The sequence below is a fragment of the Bombina bombina genome, chromosome 2 (genome assembly GCF_027579735.1).
Source record: "Bombina bombina isolate aBomBom1 chromosome 2, aBomBom1.pri, whole genome shotgun sequence".
Classification (NCBI taxonomy): Eukaryota; Metazoa; Chordata; class Amphibia; order Anura; family Bombinatoridae; genus Bombina; species Bombina bombina.
This window is the reverse complement of record NC_069500.1, coordinates 1,108,310,389-1,108,328,648: the sequence shown is the minus strand read 5'-3', so window position 1 is coordinate 1,108,328,648 and position 18,260 is coordinate 1,108,310,389. Positions and strand designations below refer to the sequence as shown.

Sequence of the window (18,260 nt, the reverse complement as noted above, 5' to 3'; positions counted from 1 at the left end):
TGCTTCAGACCATAACACCTGCTGTGTCCCCCGGCTACAGGTTGTGTTAGTGATCCAACCTCATGTGGTTTGTTGCTCTAAGAGCAAATACATCTTTCTTTTATGATCCTCGCATCTTGTGAAGTTTTGAGCTTTAACACTCTCCTGCAGAAAACTGCATTTTCATGTCTTTTGAAAAATTGCTGGTTTTGAAACAAACTCTCCTTCATCATAATGTTTATATATAACTTCACCTTATGTGGTCAGGCTGCTTTCACTTTGTATTATTTGAAGAGGAAAGAAACTGTGAAAGTGTTGTGGTTATATTTTGTTTGCCTAAATCCAATGATTGGTAACGCACAGAAAAACATATCTTAAATGCAGAATAATGAAATAGTGTTAAAAGCTTGTGAATAATGTACTATACACTAATATAAAAGCAGCTAACCTCAGTAGACACCATTAATCACTATTGTATGGAATTCATCTCTATTTTATTCATTTTACTATTTTGTAAAATGTTTATTTTTAAAGTATTATAATTGGGAAGTAATCCCCCTATTTCCACAGGCTCTTCTTAAATTTTCATTGTTTCTTCGTAAGTTTCGCAAGAACAACAGAGTTTTTGAAAGTTCAAGAAAGGTGCAAAAATGTAGAGGATACTCTCTGTGCCAGGAGCCAAATATATACTTGCGGAACAGCTACTCAGTAAAATATGGATTTGCACAGTTTTTAGAGTGTTGCTGTTTCACAATTATACATTTGGCACAGAAAATAGCCAATCAGCACAAAGGACCACCTTCTTCTGCATTTGGAGAATGTGCACATCTAGTATAGATATATATATATATATATATATATATATATATATATATGTAGGTGTGAGCTAGTTTATCCCTCAGAAAATGTGGTCATGGTGAAAACAGCTCAACTGTAATATACAAACCACTGTCCTCTTTAAATTTTTAAGTCTTAGAATATATTATTTGTATTTAACAACAGTTTTTATTATAAGTACTGTATATGGATGGTCTGTAATTTCTTCCATTGTCATATAATGGGGACTGGGGCAACATTTGCATTTTCAGTATTTTATTTATTTATCTATCATATAGTATGTGATTGTTTGGGTTTTAACAACTGAAATTTAAGATGCATCTTCTATCCCTTATTCTTAAAAGGAATAGTCATAGTTTTAGCTTCTAATATTTTTTCTTTATCTGTCTATCTCTCCTCCTGAAGGGAGCATTAAGATAGTGTTACGTGCAGTGAGCTTGGTTGTGCTAGGTGAGAATGGCACCCACATATTTATTGATTTGGGAGGTGGGTTGAGGATGGGATTTATTCAGAATTACTGGTGAGTAAGAAGGTTAGTTTTAATAGATATTTGTTTATGGTGGAAGGATAGCGGCAGATAGAGGTTAGGAGACATTGTGATGTGGTCTTCTTATGGAACGTTATGTTGATTTTACAGACTTGTGGTGGTAGGCATTTCTGACAGAAGCACACAGGAGGTTAGTTAGGTGGCACTGGGCATTATGTAGAGCTGCTGCCATAGGTAGCGCGTTAAATGAGTTAGAGGACACATAGCAGTGACTTTGGATTTGTGTAGTAGGGATTGTAGTGTGGAGGCAGATTAGGGAGATTCATTCAAATCTTCAATGACTTCATATAAATATTTTACCTTTGGAGTCTCATATTAAGTATGCGCTTTTCAAACATCAAATGTTAGAATTTGGGGTAAATCACAATCATTTAGATAAACTTATAAAGTCATTTAGGACTGTCCTGTTTAGCTGCTTACAATCTGAATTCATCATACATGGACTACAACATTTTTCTTGCATGATTCAGATAGAGCATGAAGTTTTAAATAACATTCCACTTAACTTCTGTTATCAGTGTTGCTTCATTTCCTTGGTACCTTACTGATGAAGCAGCAATGCTCTACTGGATGTTAACTGAACGCATTGGTAAGCCAATGGCAAGGAGCATATATGTGCAAGCCACCAATCAGCAGCTAGCTCCGAAGCTTACCTCGGTATGCTTGTCCAACAAAGGATAACAAGAGAACAAAACAAATTAGATACTAGAAGTAAATTGGAAAGTTGTTTAAAATGGTATGCTCTTTTTGAATCATGAAAGAAAAAAAACTTTGGGGCCTTTATCAAATTATCACATTTCACAGCTAAAATGACTAGATAAACCCCCGGACATCAATTTTCTATCTGTTACTGAATAGCCAAAATATTTTCGGATGTAACATTTGTCTTGAGCATGTGCAAAACACACTAAATTTATACCATATTGGATGACATTAACCCTTAAGGACCACAGCACTTTTCCATTTTCTGACCGTTTGGGGGACCAAGGCTATTTTTTACATTTCTGCGGTGTTTGTGTTAAGTAATTTTCCTCTTACTCATTTACTGTACCCACACATATTATATACCGTTTTTTCTCGCCATTAAATGGACTTTCTAAAGATACCATTATTTTCATCATATCTTATTATTTACCATAAAAAAATATAAAATATAATGAAAAAATGGAAAAAACACACTTTTTCAAACTTTGACCCCCAAAATCTGTTACACATCTACAACCACCAAAAAACTCCCATGCTAAATAGTTTCTAAATTTTGTCCTGAATTTATGAAAACCCAATGTTTACATGTTCTTTGCTTTTTTTTGCAAGTTATAGGGCAATAAGTACAAGTAGCACTTTGCTATTTCCAAACCATTTTTTTTTTTTTCAAAATTAGCGATAGTTACATTGTAACACTGATATTTGTCAGGAATCCCTGAATATCCCTTGACATGTATATATTTTGTTTTAGTAGACAACCCAACGTATTGATCTAGGCCCATTTTGGTATATTTCATGCCACCATTTCACCACCAAATGCGATCAAATAAAAAAAAATTGATCGTCTGGGTTTGTCATGTTCCCTGTTCAGAGGAGAATTGCCTGGTATTTCGGGGCTGGACTGACCTTACTTGGCGGGATCAGACTGATATACTTCAGGAAAGTTTTCCTCTGTGAAAAGCACACTGGTCTAAAAGAGGCTGCTCCTGGGTGGTAAATCGCCATAGAACTAGCTGATGAGCTGTTGTTTGTTCCTGGTAGAGTGCTTCTCTCTTTGTATGCAAATAAAAAAAAATCGTTCATTTTTTCACAAACTTTTTACCAAACTTTAGGTTTCTCACTGAAATTATTTACAAACAGCTTGTGCAATTATGGCACAAATGGTTGTAAATGCTTCTCTGGGATCCCCTTTGTTCAGAAATAGCAGACATTTATGGCTTTGGCATTGCTTTTTATTAATTAGAAGGCCGCTAAATGCAGCTGCCCACCACACTTGTATTATGCCCAGCAGTGACAGGGTTAATTAGGTAGCTTGTAGGGAGCTTGAAATGTTAAATTTTAGCTTTAGTGCCAGTATTAAAATAAAAGTAAAAAAAAATATATGTGTAGGATCCCCCCCTTAGCCCCCAACCTCCATGATCCCCCCAAGAGCTCTCTAACCCTCCCCCCACTAACTATTTGCCCCCATTTCCCCCTCCTCTGCCACCCACCACCCTCTCCAACCAACCTCTCCCAACACTTTAAATGCTCCTGCCAGATCACGGGCGTGTGCACACACACTCGCACCCCACCCCCTGCGCACGCTCCTGCGTGCACCCGTCATCCTCTACAACTGCTGGCCGGATTTTTGCCAGCGATGGGCTGCCCACCCACCTCCCTGCAGCTGCGACCACCCACCAACGATCGGCACCATCGCTGGCTGATGCAAAGAGGGCCACAAAGTGGCCCTCTCTGCATCAGAGTGCCAAAAAAGGTATTGTAGTGATGCCTCAATATCAAGGCAACACTGCAATACCTTGAAAGCGGCTGGAAACGATCAGGATCGCTTCCACCGATTGAAACCCCTAAGGATGTACAGGGTACATCCTTGTTTGTTAACTGACCTTTTTTGTAGGATGTACCCTGTACGTCCTAGGTCATTAAGGGGTTAAGAAACAACGTCATCAAAAAGTAACAAATTCTACAAAATACAAAAGTTAAAAATGAATAATAAGTGCTTTTACATGGATACAAATTAGCCAAATCTATAACCCATGAAGCACACAAGCCCACTGTACTGATAATGCCCATGTTCAAATACCTTAAAAAGACGTGCAAACGTATCTCTATGGTTTGAGACAAAAGTTAATTGAGCATGCCACTAAACACTATTAGCATCACTAAACACTATATAAAGGGATCAATCAATAAACTCGCCTTTCAACCAGTAATTAATAGAATTGTCTAGAAATGACATTAAACATAAAGATTGTCACAGCTTAAAAAAATAAAAAAATAATGCAACAAATCCTGCAGGCACAATTTGATGCACAAGCAACATGAACCTATAAGTTAGCCTCTTTCTTTGTGACATACATTTGTATGTAAACAGAGGATCCCTAGGCTGAATTAACTTACCTTCTACTTTTCGCATAATTATAATCAGATTTTACAAAAAAAAATATTATAGTGAAAACTGAGATTCTTTAAAGTTTTAATGTAGAAGCAATATAATACAGGTGCATCCATTTGATGCATGACCATGCACTGATTGCAGCGTATGGGGCCAATTTATCAAAGGTCTTGCAGACCTGATCCGACAGTGCGGATCAGTTCCGCAAAGACCTCGCTGAATGCGGAGAGCAATACGCTCTCCGTATTCAGCATTGCACCAGCAGCTCACAAGAGCTGCTGGTGCAAACGCCGCCCCCTGCAGATTGGCCCCCAGCAGGGAGGTGTCAATCAACCCGATCATACTCGATCGGGTTGAATTCCGGCGATTCCTGTCCCCCTGCTCAGAGCAGGCGGACAGGGTTATGGAGCAGCGGTCTTTAGACCGCTGCTTCATAACTGCTGTTTCTGGCGAGTCTGAAGACTCGCCAGAAACACAGGCCCACAAGCTCCGTTCGGAGCTTGATAAATGGGCCCCAATATCTCAGTACACATCTCCACCTGCTTTCTGAGCAGACACAAACTGTTGGTATGAGTGCATGTATTTGAAAAATCTATGGGCCACAGACTAATTAAATAAAACTCACTTTAACTTATATTTACAGTAACTATTCACTTGCAGATAGTATGGGGATGGTGCAGGCTCTGAAAAAAAAAGATGATTTTGAATTTATAGTCTGCAGAAATGCCTGGTGTGTGTGTGTATGTATATGTATGTGTGCGTATATGTGTGTGTGTGTATGTACGTATGTGTGTATATATATATATATATATATATGTGTGTGTGCGTATATGTGTGTGTGTATATATGTGTATGTGTGTATATACAGTATATATATATATATATATATATATATATATATATATATATATATATATATATATATATATATATATATATATATATATATATATATATATGTGTGTGTGTGTGGTAGTGTGTGTGTGTATGTGCGTATGTGTGTATATATATATATGTGTGTGTGTGTGCGTATATGTGTGTGTGTATATATGTGTATGTGTGTATATATAGTATATATATATATATATATATATATATATATATATATATGTGTGTGTGGTAGTGTGTGTGTGTATGTATGTGAGTGTGTGTATGTATGTACAGTATGTATGTGTGTATATGTGTGTGTGTGTATTTAAAGATGTGGATAGGTATGTGTGTATATGTGTGTGAGTGTGTGTATGTGTGCATGTGTGTATGTGTGTGTGTATGTGTATGTGTATATATGTGTGTGTGTGTATGTGTGTATATGTGTGTGTATGTAAAGATGTGTATGTGTATGTGTGTATATGTGTGTGAGTGTGTGTATGTGTGCATGTGTGTGTATGTTTGTGTGTATATGTATGTGTATATATGTGTGTGTGTATGTTTGTGTGGGAAAAAGCTAATGATGCATTATGTGTAACTTTAATTGTGTAACTTTAATGTCCCTTTAAATGTAATGTATTTTAATGTATCATCTCAGTGTACCCTTAATTACAAAGGTTTACTTCCATTTGCATAATTTTAAGAATATAAAAAAGAACATATTATCCACCTACAACCAAGAGAGATAATTGTATCTACTATAAACAATGTCTACTTTCTGCTACATAGAAAAGGGCAGGTGGAAAGCACAACTTTATTCTATTTAAAATCTATTCTCAGCCAACAAGGAAGCAAGACATTTAACAGCTGTTAGTCCATTAAGTAAATATGTTAATTTTTGAAAATATGTGTATGATTTTAATAACAGTCCATATGTAAAAATAGCCTACTCACTGATTGTGACTGAAGTAAAATATATCTGTACTCCCTTTTGGTTTTGTTTCCTGTTATTGGAAGCCAATCACAGTTTTTCAGAATATCAGAGAGCCATATACATGATGATTATAAGTAAAAGCAGATGTATACGTATCAGAAAATTGCCATGGCACGTTATAAAATTCTGTAGAGGCAAATTCATAAAATGCTCTTTTATTTTTTATATTAGAGTAGAAAAATAACTTGTAGAGCAGATCTTATACCCAAAGAAGTCCAGAGACTGGTTTCCACCTGTTTTCCTTTGCACAAAATGTCTCTGCTGAATTATTTTAACTTTTTTTGGTACCTTTATCCATTTTAGATGGTATTCAAGATAGTTTATGGTAATTAAAATACATTATGATAAAAAAATAAATAAAACAAATGTGTGCTCTAAATGGATAATTAGTGCTAGATTACAAGTGGAGAGCAATCAAGTGCATAAAGGGATATGAAACCCAATTTTTTTGTTTCATGATTCAGATAGAAAATATAATTTGTTTTAAAAGTTCTCAATTTACTTCTATTATCAAATTTACTTCATTCTTAGTTGAAGAGGTATCTAGATAGGCAGCGTGCACATGTCATGAGCACTGCATGACAGGAAATAGTGCTGCCATATAGTGCTCTTGCTAATGTGTAACATTGTTGTAAAATTGCTGCCATATAGTTCTGCAGACACGTGCACACTCCTGAACTTACTTTCCTGATTCTCAACAAAGGCTAACAAGAAAACAAAGAAAATTTAATAATAGAAGTAAAACGTAAAATTGTTCAAAATTGTATTTTCTATCTGAATCTTAAAAGAAAAAATTGGGTTTTTATGTCCCTTTAATGTTTTGTGCTATCTCGTGCAAAGAATAATGTATAATCCATATTCAAACACACTCATGCATAGGGCATCCTCAAAGTCAAGGTTACGTTGTAACTACACACAATCCTCTTATAAGAGGCAACGTTCATATATCATCGTACATCAATCTATCCAGTATCAAATCTGTGTGTTCATTTGTATCTATGTATCAAATGTAAGGCGTTATATTGTAAACTAAGTTACATAATATCGGATATATAAGCCACCTTCACGAGTACACCACCCTTTGGCCCCGCCCACTGATGCGTTTCGTCAGTCTCAACGTGACTTTGTTTAGAAATTGTTGTGTCCCGTACAGGGGCGGACTGACAAGTCGGGCAAATCGGCCCCGGCTTCTTAAAGGGGCCCCATGCATCATACTGATGCTGCAGTTTTTTTTCCCATTATTTATTTTTTATTAACATATATTTTTTTGCCTTGAATTTTTTAAAATTTTATTTGCGAAGGGGCATGGGGGGGTGGGGTGGGGGGGGCTCCGGTGCGGTGGTGGAGGAGATGTGACAGTCTGTAAATGAATGAAAGGAGCCGCTGCCGTTTAACGTGACAAGTAGGAAGGAACAAAAGACTGGAGCGCGGAGCCGGTGTAAGGAAGTAAGCAGCAGCCTGCCCTGCAATATGTGGACCAGCCGGTGTGTATAAATAAATCCGGAATCCGGTCCACATATTACTGATCACCTGCCCAGCTGCCCTGGCTCTGTCTGCTCAGCTCCGCCTCCACATGCCGTGCGCACATTAGAGGCTTAGGTTAGGCGGCAGCTACAGCAGACAAACAGTGGCCACACGTGAAGGAAGGAGCCGAGCTGCTAAGGAGGACCAAGCTGCTAAGGAAGTCTAAGCCAGCCAGGCGGGCCGAGGCGACGCTGACTAAGGACTTAAGGAGGTATGTCTGATAGTGAAAGAGCCACTGCTGCCGGAGGGGGCTAGGGCCAGTCCAGATCATGGCAAGAGAAAAGTGGAGGTAAAAAATGTGAACACAGACTTCTGGCATGGCGTGAATACCAGTCTTGTAAAAAAAAATACTCCTTGGCATTTTGTACTGGAGGGAGGAGGGGGAGTCTGTGGGGGCCCTCTCACGTCATGTGCCCCCAATGACCAGAACAGCACAATGTTTCTGATCACATTATCATTTAAAACATTAGTTCTGCACTTTAGAGAGACTTTCTGGCAGTGCAGTCTGCAGATGATTGTGACAATTTTTTTTGTCACAATCATCTGCAATGCCAGTGTTTTCAGTATTCACTTTAAGTCACTTTTTTCAGCTTTTTTAATTTATCTTCTGACCCTTGAAAACATTTAGTTTTAGTATGACATGAGCCTTTATGACAGGCAGCTAATCATCAGAGCCAGCTTTGATGAAAACCTTAAAAATCAAGATAGCACACCTAGTTGTGGTTTAGTGGAGAGGTAGGCTCTTGATAGATTGTTATTTACAATATATGATTTTCCCCCCTTCCCTTTTTTTCTGTGCACCTACAATTCAATTACTCCCCATTGCAATTGGGATAGATACTTTATGTGGATTTCTGATGCATTGTAATTCAAATCCCTCTTGTTATATACATTATATTTATGTCTACAGTGGCAATATACACCTTTAAAACCATGGCATGTTTATCTGGTGATGTTTTTGAATGATTCCTAATGTTATGTGTGTGAAAATCTTAATAAAAATGTATTTAAACAAAATAAAAAAATTAAGGTATTGGGCACAGAGGAATATATCAGCCACATCAACAGACAATAAGGTATAGATGAATGACTGGTATAACTAGAGGCAATAGATGGACGTATCTGCTGTGCCAGTCAGTTTATTTTGGGATTAGGTTATTCAATCCATAAAAATCCCCCAACAAAGTATTGATTGACAGCTCTGTGAATAACAAATAACTAATGTGGATTTTTTTTTCTTGTTGGGGGGACTCTATGTTCTTTCACAAAGGATACTATGTGCCTAGGTCAGCATCCAACATTTGAGAAAAGGAAGTGAGGAATTTATACTGTAGCATCCAGTTTGAGGATGAGGTGCCTGAGAACCTTCCTCTTATGGAATCCACATCTGTTTGAAACAGCAAATGCAAAGGCTGAAATTGTATACAAAGTACTTCTGTGGATTCCATAAGAGGAAGGTTCTCAGGCACCTCATCCTCAAACTGGATGCTACAGTATAAGTTCCTCACTTCCTTTTCTCAAACGTTGGATGCTGACCTAGGCACACAGTATCCTTTGTATCCTTTGTGAAAAAACATAGAGTCCCCCAAGAAGAAAAAAATCCACATTAGATATTTGTCATTCCCAGGGCTGTCAATCAATACTTTGTTGGGGGATTTTTATGGATTGAATAACCTAATCCAAAAATAAACTGGCTGCCTGGTACAGCAGATACGTCCAGCTATTGCCTCTAGTTATACCAGTCATTCATCTATACCTTATTGTCTGTTGATGTTGCTGATATATTCCTCTGTGCCCAATATCTTGATTATTTTTATTTTATTTTTTTAATTCATTTTTATTAAGATTCTTATACACATAAGAAGGAATCATTTAAAAACATCACCAAATAAACATAGTTTTGAAGGTGTATATTGCTAGTGTAGACATAAATATAATGTATATAACAAGAGGGATTTGAATTACAATGCATCAGAAATCCACATAAAGTATCTATCCCACTTGCAATGGGGAGGAATTGAATTTTAGGTGCACAAAAAAAAGAGAAGGGGGAAAATTCATATATTGAAAATAACAATCTATCTAGAGCCTACCTCTCCACTAAACCACAACTATATGTGCTATCTTGATTTTCAATGAGGCTCATTGTAATACATTTTTTCAAGGGTCAGAAGATACATTTAAAAAGCTGAAAAAAGTGCCTTCAAGTGAATACTGAAAACAGTGGCAGTGCAGATGATTGTTGTGAGTTGACATTATTTTTTTTTTTTTTGAAGCCCTGAAGAATGCGGTTGGCATTGCAAGGTTTGTTACGTGAAATTCAAATATGTTATCAGAAATGTGGACTGTAACTGTTATATAGTTTAAGTATATTAGTGGCTGTTTTGTGAAGCATTAAGGGATTAGGGAATAACATTGGATATGTGTCTGTAGGGAACATTTTACAAAATATTTAGCACTTGGTGGCAATTTGTGTGTCTAATGTCTTTGCATTCATATTTCATGATGTAATGGTACATTGTATCTATTCAGTAGTATCTATACCTTTCCATTTTAGTACCTGAGATATATATATATATATATATATATATATATATATATATATATATATATATATATCTTAATTTTCCTCAACCACATTTAAACAAGCACTAGAATGATATATCTATATAAATTATTGTGCTCATTATTTTTTAACATGTACAGAGCTCTACAGAATTGAAGCAGAGACATAAACAAGGGACAGGACCCCAGAGGGATATACATTTATGTCTCTGCTTCAATTCACTGCTATGTGTTACTGATAGCTATGAGGGTAATATTACTGCTATGTGTCACTGACGGCTATGAGGGATAATATCACTGTTATGTGTTACTGACAGCTATGAGGGATAATATCACTGTTATGTGTTACTGACAGCTATGAGGGATAATATCACTGTTATGTGTTACTGACAGATATGAGGGATAATACCACTATTTTGTGTTACTGGTAGCTATGAGGGATAATATCACTGTTGCGTTACTGACAGCTATGAGGGATAATATCACTGTTATGTGTTACTGACAGATATGAGGGATAATACCACTATTTTGTGTTACTGGTAGCTATGACTGATAATATCACTGTTATGTGTTACTGAAAGCTATGAGGGATAATATCACTGCTATGTGTTACTGACAGCTATGAGGGATAATATCATTGCTATGTGTTACTGACAGCTATGAGGGATAATATAACTGCTATGTGCTACTGACAGCTACAGTATGAGGGATAATATCACTGTTATGTGTTACTGATAGCTATGAGGGATAATATCACTGTTAAAATGACAGGCATATCTGTAATATGATAGTATAATTTTATCTTTCTATCCCTTTAAAAGACCATATAACTCCCTTTTTTGAAATTTACTTTTCAACCAAGAATCATATGACCCAGGGTAAGTTAAAGACTCTTTTTATTTGTATCCTTAAAACAGACTCCTGCTGTCCTCCACCATTATACTGGACAATCTGTGATGGGCACAACGATAGTTGGGTAACACACTGTCCCACCTAACAGCACCATCCCTAGCCCCAATGTTAATACCATGATGTATATTTTTGATAACTAATAAGTAATGTTAGCCCTTTGCTGCCAGTAACATGCAAATTAATTATTTTACCTCTTTAGCTGTCAGTAACCAGTAAACATAAGTGATTTTAACTTCTTGTCTGCCCCTCACTACTTTCTATTCCATACAGTATAGGCAGGGTGACATTTTTTTTGTTGCACAAGCACTTGTTAATTTACAATATTTAATTCTTATTAGAAATATTTAAAGAAATGATTGTCACTTTATATGGCAATTGAAATAATGAGGTGGGAGGGGCATATGAGGTGGGAGGAGTATATGGGGTGGGAGGGGCAAGATGATGGGAGGGGCAATAGGGTAGAGGAGGGGCAGATGAGGTAGGTAGGTAGGTGGAGCAAAGAGGAGGTGGGGGGCCCTGCCACACTTTTGCCCGGGGGCCCTGGTTGGTCTCAGTCCGCCCCTGGTCCCGTATATATGTTCAATAAAGTGTTATTTTTTTAACCACAGTATATACAATTTAAAGGGCCATTAAACCCCAAAAATGTCTTTCAAGGTTCAGATAGATAATACAATTTTAAGCAACATTCCAATTTACTTCTATTACCTAATTTGCTGCATTATTTAGATATCCTTTGTTAAAGAAATATCAATGCAAATTGGTGAGCCAATCACATGAGGCATCTATGTGCAGCCACCTATCAGAAGCTACTGAGCCTATCTAGATATGCTTTTCAGGAAAGAATATCAAGAGAATGAAGCAAATTAGATAATAGAAGTAAATTAGAAAGTTGTTTAAAATGGTAGTCTCTATCTGAATCATGAAAGAAAAAAAGTGGGTTTAATGTCCCTTTAACACAACTATAGATATTAATGACAAGGAAAACCACTAGCTATCGGCAAGAAAAGATAAGTGAAATGAGCCTTAATGAATTTTGAACATGAAAAAAATCAACAGAACAAAGAAAAATTGATAATAGGAGTAAATTAAAATAAAAAAAATAATTGATTTTAATAAATTTTAATACATTAAAATCAATCCAAATCAAATAGGCCCTTGACTTTACAACAAAGCCCCTCAGTAACCACACAAGCATCTATGAATCTAGACCACTGACTTACCTGGCTCTTTGCAAGAATTTGCAACCACTGGTGGCCCTCAGCAGCATTTCATTACTACTTACAGCTCTCTCTAGAGCACTGGTTTTCAAACCTGTCCTCAGGCCTCCCCAACAGGCCAGGTTTTCTGGATCACCTTTGATGAGAGCAGGTAAAATACCCATGTTTACTAATCAGCTGATTATTTCACCTGTGCTACAGTTCAGATATCTTTAAAATGTGGCCCGTGAGGGAGGCCTGAGAACAGGTTTGAAACTCAGTGCACTAGAGCACATGACAGTCATGTGCACATCTCACAACCACTCATGGCGGTATCTGCAGCACTACAGGCTGCTCATGGCTCTCACTCTACAGCTCAATGACTTGGCAGCTTTCTCTCTGTTCCTCCTTAGCTGATCATAAGGATAATTATTGTGTACCAAAACACAACTAATGGGCTCAATGATGATCCGTATTTGCCAAGCCCTGATGTAACACTTTGTAACATCCTTTACAATATATATGTAATATGTTCTAATATTTAGATAACAAAATGTTCCCCTTAATAAGTTTAACACAACATAATTTTACAGTAATTTGCATTTGTGTAACATGCCAGGACATCAGATTTAAGTTTATCCTGAAGTTAACTCAAGTTGGAAGATTTTTTTATTTTTTATTGAAATGTTGTGAGGATTTATTTTTTATATATATAATAAGAAAGACCTTTAAATAAATCCTTGATGTTGTAAGAGTGACATTTAGATTAAATAAATGCTACAAACAGTTTCCAAAGAAGCAAATGTGTTCCAGACAAAACTGAACAAATTCACAGGACATCTGTGCTATTCAAACATACTCTTAAATTCATCCAAAAACATTATATTCCTTCTGGAATTTAGTTCGCACTGTCTAAATGTCTGTTCCACAAAGACACAATGGACTAAAACAGATGATGAAATTCAGAGCAATTAAAAGTTCCTGTTACTATCACAGAATCTATGTATTATCACGTTGTAGAAATGTCTTGTTGGATACAAACCATCTTATGTCTCTAGGAGTCCAGCATGTTAATGAAATATAATAACCATATTGGACACAATTTCATGGCACGTGAGCCACACACATTTCTTGTACCTTTTGTGGCTCTTCTCTAAGGAATGAAAAAAATGAGGATGTGATAGATCCCACAAAAGAGTGCAATACAAGCCCATTTTCAATGAACAGGCTGAATTAAATAAAACTTCTTTTTAAAGTGTAACAATTATGGGCTAGATTTACGAGTGGAGCGCTAACTGTTGCACACGAGTGATATCTGGTTTTTCTCTGCTTTTTGTGCACAACGGAAATAGTGCACATATTATGAGTTGAAACTAAATGCTTTTGCTTGAGTGCAATCATAATTTACAATCATCTGGTTATCAAGACTTGTGTAAAGGGTAGGGGAAGAAAAAAAGTTGTATTTAGTACAACATAAATACATGTAAAAGTTACACTCATATAAACACTGTCTGATAAAATTATTAATAAAAATATTTAAATAGTTATAAGGGCTTAAAAATATATGGTATAAAGTGGGCTGCAAAGAGCTTCAAACTATATATGCATACATACACATCTAAATATGTGTATGTATATATATATATATATATATATATATATATATATATATATATATATATATGTGTGTGTGTGTGTTTAAGTACAAATGTGTTTTACTGTATATGTACTGTACATATTTCACATTTAAATGTTCTTCCCTTACAGTATAATGTACTTTTTATTGTAAATATAACTATATCTATCTATCTATCTATCTTCTATCTATCCTGTATATATATATATATATATATATATATATACCTATATCTGTATATCTATTCCTATAGATATATAGGTATAGATATGTATTTTACATGAACATTATCAGATATATATCTTAATATATATAATAATAATAAAAAATACATGTGAAGAGCATAGGAATGTAATTATGCGTAACATGGATTGGCGTTTGCAATTTAGGACTAACATGGTCGGGTTAGTGCACATGGAATTGGTAACTTCAATGTGCGCTATTGAAATATTACATATAAAATATTTGACAATATTAATAAGAATGATTACAAATTATTAAATATACTGTAAAAAATATAGATATATTCTATAAATTATTTAGAATATTTTACATCTATCTATCTGTCTGTCTGCAACCATGTATGAGGATAGATAGATAGATAGATAGATAGATAGATAGATAGATAGATAGATAGACAGACAATCACCCACCATATGAGTTTGTGTATTTCTTTCAGGGACATTATCGTTGCTACCCAAATAAGCAGGTTTAAACATCTTTCCTGCTTTGCTTTATATATCTTTTGCCACCCCCCATTTCAATTCATTATAGGTTACCATGCAGTATCTATGTATTAAATTTGGATGGGTTTTTCAGCTTTATATTTTCCATGGTATTGCTGTTCAGTACAAGTGACATTGTTTAAATTACTAAAGCTACCGGAATTAAAGACAGATGGAAAATAATTTCAACTTTCATTATTCAGAAAGTACAAATAAAAAAAGAGTGTGCATGTGTTTGCAACTATGTTTGTTATACATATAATTCTCAAGTTATGTTCATGTTCCTGAGCCTACCTCAATATGCTTTCACTGAAAGGAATGTGTTGTTTTCTTAAATGTGTATTTTTTTTTCACTTAAAGTGAAAGTAAATCCTAGCGTTTGTGAAATGCTAGGATTTACAATTGGAACAAATAAAGGGGACTTTCAGTCATGAAGTATAAAATACTTCATGCTGAAAGCTCCTTAATTTGTTGGAAGCGTTCGCCGCACTGAGCTGCTCAGGCAGCCCACGGCAGAATGCTATTTTGCTGAGAGGTGATGTTTCCACCTCTTAGCCAATAGCCGTGTGGGCTATCTGGCTTGGCGCCAGTTGGAACGCACAGCTATTTGCTAAGATGTGGATACATCACTTCTCTGCAAAATAGCATTCTGCCGTGGGCTAGTAGCTACCTGAGTAGCTCAGTGTGGCGAACGTTTCAAACAAATATAGGAGCTTTCAGCATGAAGTATTTTATACTTCATGACTGAATGTCCCCTTTATTTGTTCCAATTGTAAATCCTAGTGTTTCACAAATGCTAGGATTTACAATCACTTTAAGCAATAAAATTAATTTATAATGTGTGAAAGTCACATACGCCTAAATTTAGAGTTTTGTCGGTAAAGACCTGCGTAGCTAATGCAGCTTTTTCCCCAGCGCACCCTTAAGACAACACTGAATTTACCGCCACTTCAACCCTCAATACCAGCATTGCTTACGGTAGCGGTAAGCTGGCAAAACATGCTCGTGCACGATTCCCCCAAAGGAAACAATGGGGCAGTTTTGGGTGAAAAAAAACCTAACACCTGCAAAAAAGCAGCGTTAAGCTCCCAACGCAGCCCCATTGTTTCCTATGGGGAAACACTCTCTAAGTCTACACCTAACACCCTAACATGAACCACGAGTCTAAAAACCCCTAACCTTACACTTATTAACCACCAATCAGATTGAGCTTGCATTCTATTGGCTGTTTCTAGTCGTCGGGGAAGAAGGATGTTCCGCGCTGGAGGTCTTGAAGATGGAGCCGCTCCTCGTCGGATGGATGAAGATAGAAGATGCCACTTGGATGAAGATGTCTGCCGGTCCGGATCTCCTCTTCTCCTCTAATATATTTTGAACAATTTTCTGATTAACAATCTTTTGTAAGCGAGTGTAATCACATTTTGGATGCTTCTAAGTTGTCTTTTATTTTATTAGTTTAAAGTGATGGTAAATTCACTTCTATAACTTTGCATAGTAAGAAAACTCTTCTCCTAACTAGGGATGGGCGAATGTTTCGCCACATTCGAAAAATGAAATTCATTTTAACACATTTCGTTTTGAATCGAATTTTGAATGTTTAAATAACATTCTAACATTCGATTTTTGAATGTTCGGTTTCGAATTTTAAGATTACATTAAGAAATATTAATTTCGAAAAATTCGAATTTATATTTGTAATAGTATTTCTAATGCTTTCTTTAAATGTAATATTCGAATTATGCAATATTTGAATTAGAAAAAATCGAATTTATATGCTTGTAATAGTATTTCTAATGCTTTCTTTAAATGTAATATTCAAATTTTTTTTTTTTTAAATGTTTTTATTATCATAAATATAAAAATAGTGTATATGTTTTACAAGGTAAACAATACCAACAACTTGAAAATAGGTTAATTTTGGTTTAGCCATCACAGATAGAAAGAAAAAAGTTACAATACTTAAAACAGAGGTATTAGTTTACTTGGAGAATGTGTTTTTATTGAACCCTTAAGCACATTTTATTCAAGCAAAATCGGTTTAACAACGTAATAACAGTTCTGTTAATATTAGTAGGGTTTGTGAGGTATATGCTCAGTAAAAAGTTAATTTAATAAAATATAGCCATATTTCTTCATAATGAGAAAAATTAATTGTTGCTGCCGCCTCCTATGGAATGAGAAAATAACTAGATGGTATATTAGGAGATAGCTCACAGAGGTGCACTGTATAAACATAAATGACTAAAATATCACTTTTGAAACATATTTTAGCATTGTGAAAATATAACCTTCACAGAAGGTGTAATAAAATACCCCCTGGAAAATTCGGCGATTCGGATTGAACCGAATTTCTGAATTAAAATACTGCCGAATTTCGCGAATAAATCCGAATTACTTCAGATTTATTCGGTAAATTCGGATGGCCATGGATTACACTAGTATTGTACAGTATATTAGGTTATATCACTCTGCTATGGGTTACACCTAATATACAGTACATAATACTAGTCTAATCCCACCTAACACCGAAATTCTGAATTTCCGAACCGAATCCAGACGAATTTCTTCGAATCCGAATGAATCCAAAATGAATCCGAAATGAATCGATTCAAAATTTTCTGAATTCGAATCGATCCGAACCGAACTTCGAAAAATTCTGAATCGATCCGAACCGAATTTTTTCGCCATGCACATATCTAATATATATATATATATATATATATATATATATATATATATATATATATATATATATATATATATATATATAAAATATGGGGGGGAGCAAACAAACACAAAAACACAAAACAGTTAAAGCAATATAAAAGGACTATAAACTGACATTACAAAACATTTTTTTTTAACAAACAAAAAAAAAAGTGTAAGGTTCTGTTATTGCACTTTATGGAGTGTTTTATATAAATGCTTTAAAAAGATGCTGGCACTAGTTTAGAGATGGTTTTTCCTGAAAGTTTGTCAACAAGATTACACATAAGTTTGAATGTAAAATAACATTTACATAACCTTATAGTTTTAGGTTTAATTACCGCATTTAAATTTGAAAGCCATTCTTATCTACTGAGGTTTTTAACTGTATGTCAGACTATAGCTGTGTGCAGAAAGATCATGCTGTTTTTTTTTTTTAAATTAAAACCTGCAACTACATAAACCTTTTAGTGTAGAATTGTCAAGATCTATTAAGTCTTGTTTGCTCTTGAAAAGTACAGTGAACGTGGCACCATTTACAAAGATAAACTGAAGCACCGTTAACATGATCAATCAAGACTAACAGACATCCTGTCTTCACACAGATCATTGCACAAAACCCAAATGTTTCAGTACAGTAACCGCTTTTCTTAGCCGACATGCTTTGGACGGGGT

The 18,260-nt window shown here is 35.5% G+C and overlaps 1 protein-coding gene across 1 annotated transcript in view; it reads left to right on the top strand.

Annotated features, from left to right (window-relative positions):
• DCHS2 (dachsous cadherin-related 2) overlaps positions 1–18,260 on the top strand; it is a 546,419-nt gene that overhangs the window by 83,975 nt on the left and 444,184 nt on the right. The gene's annotated exons all lie outside the window — the stretch shown is intronic.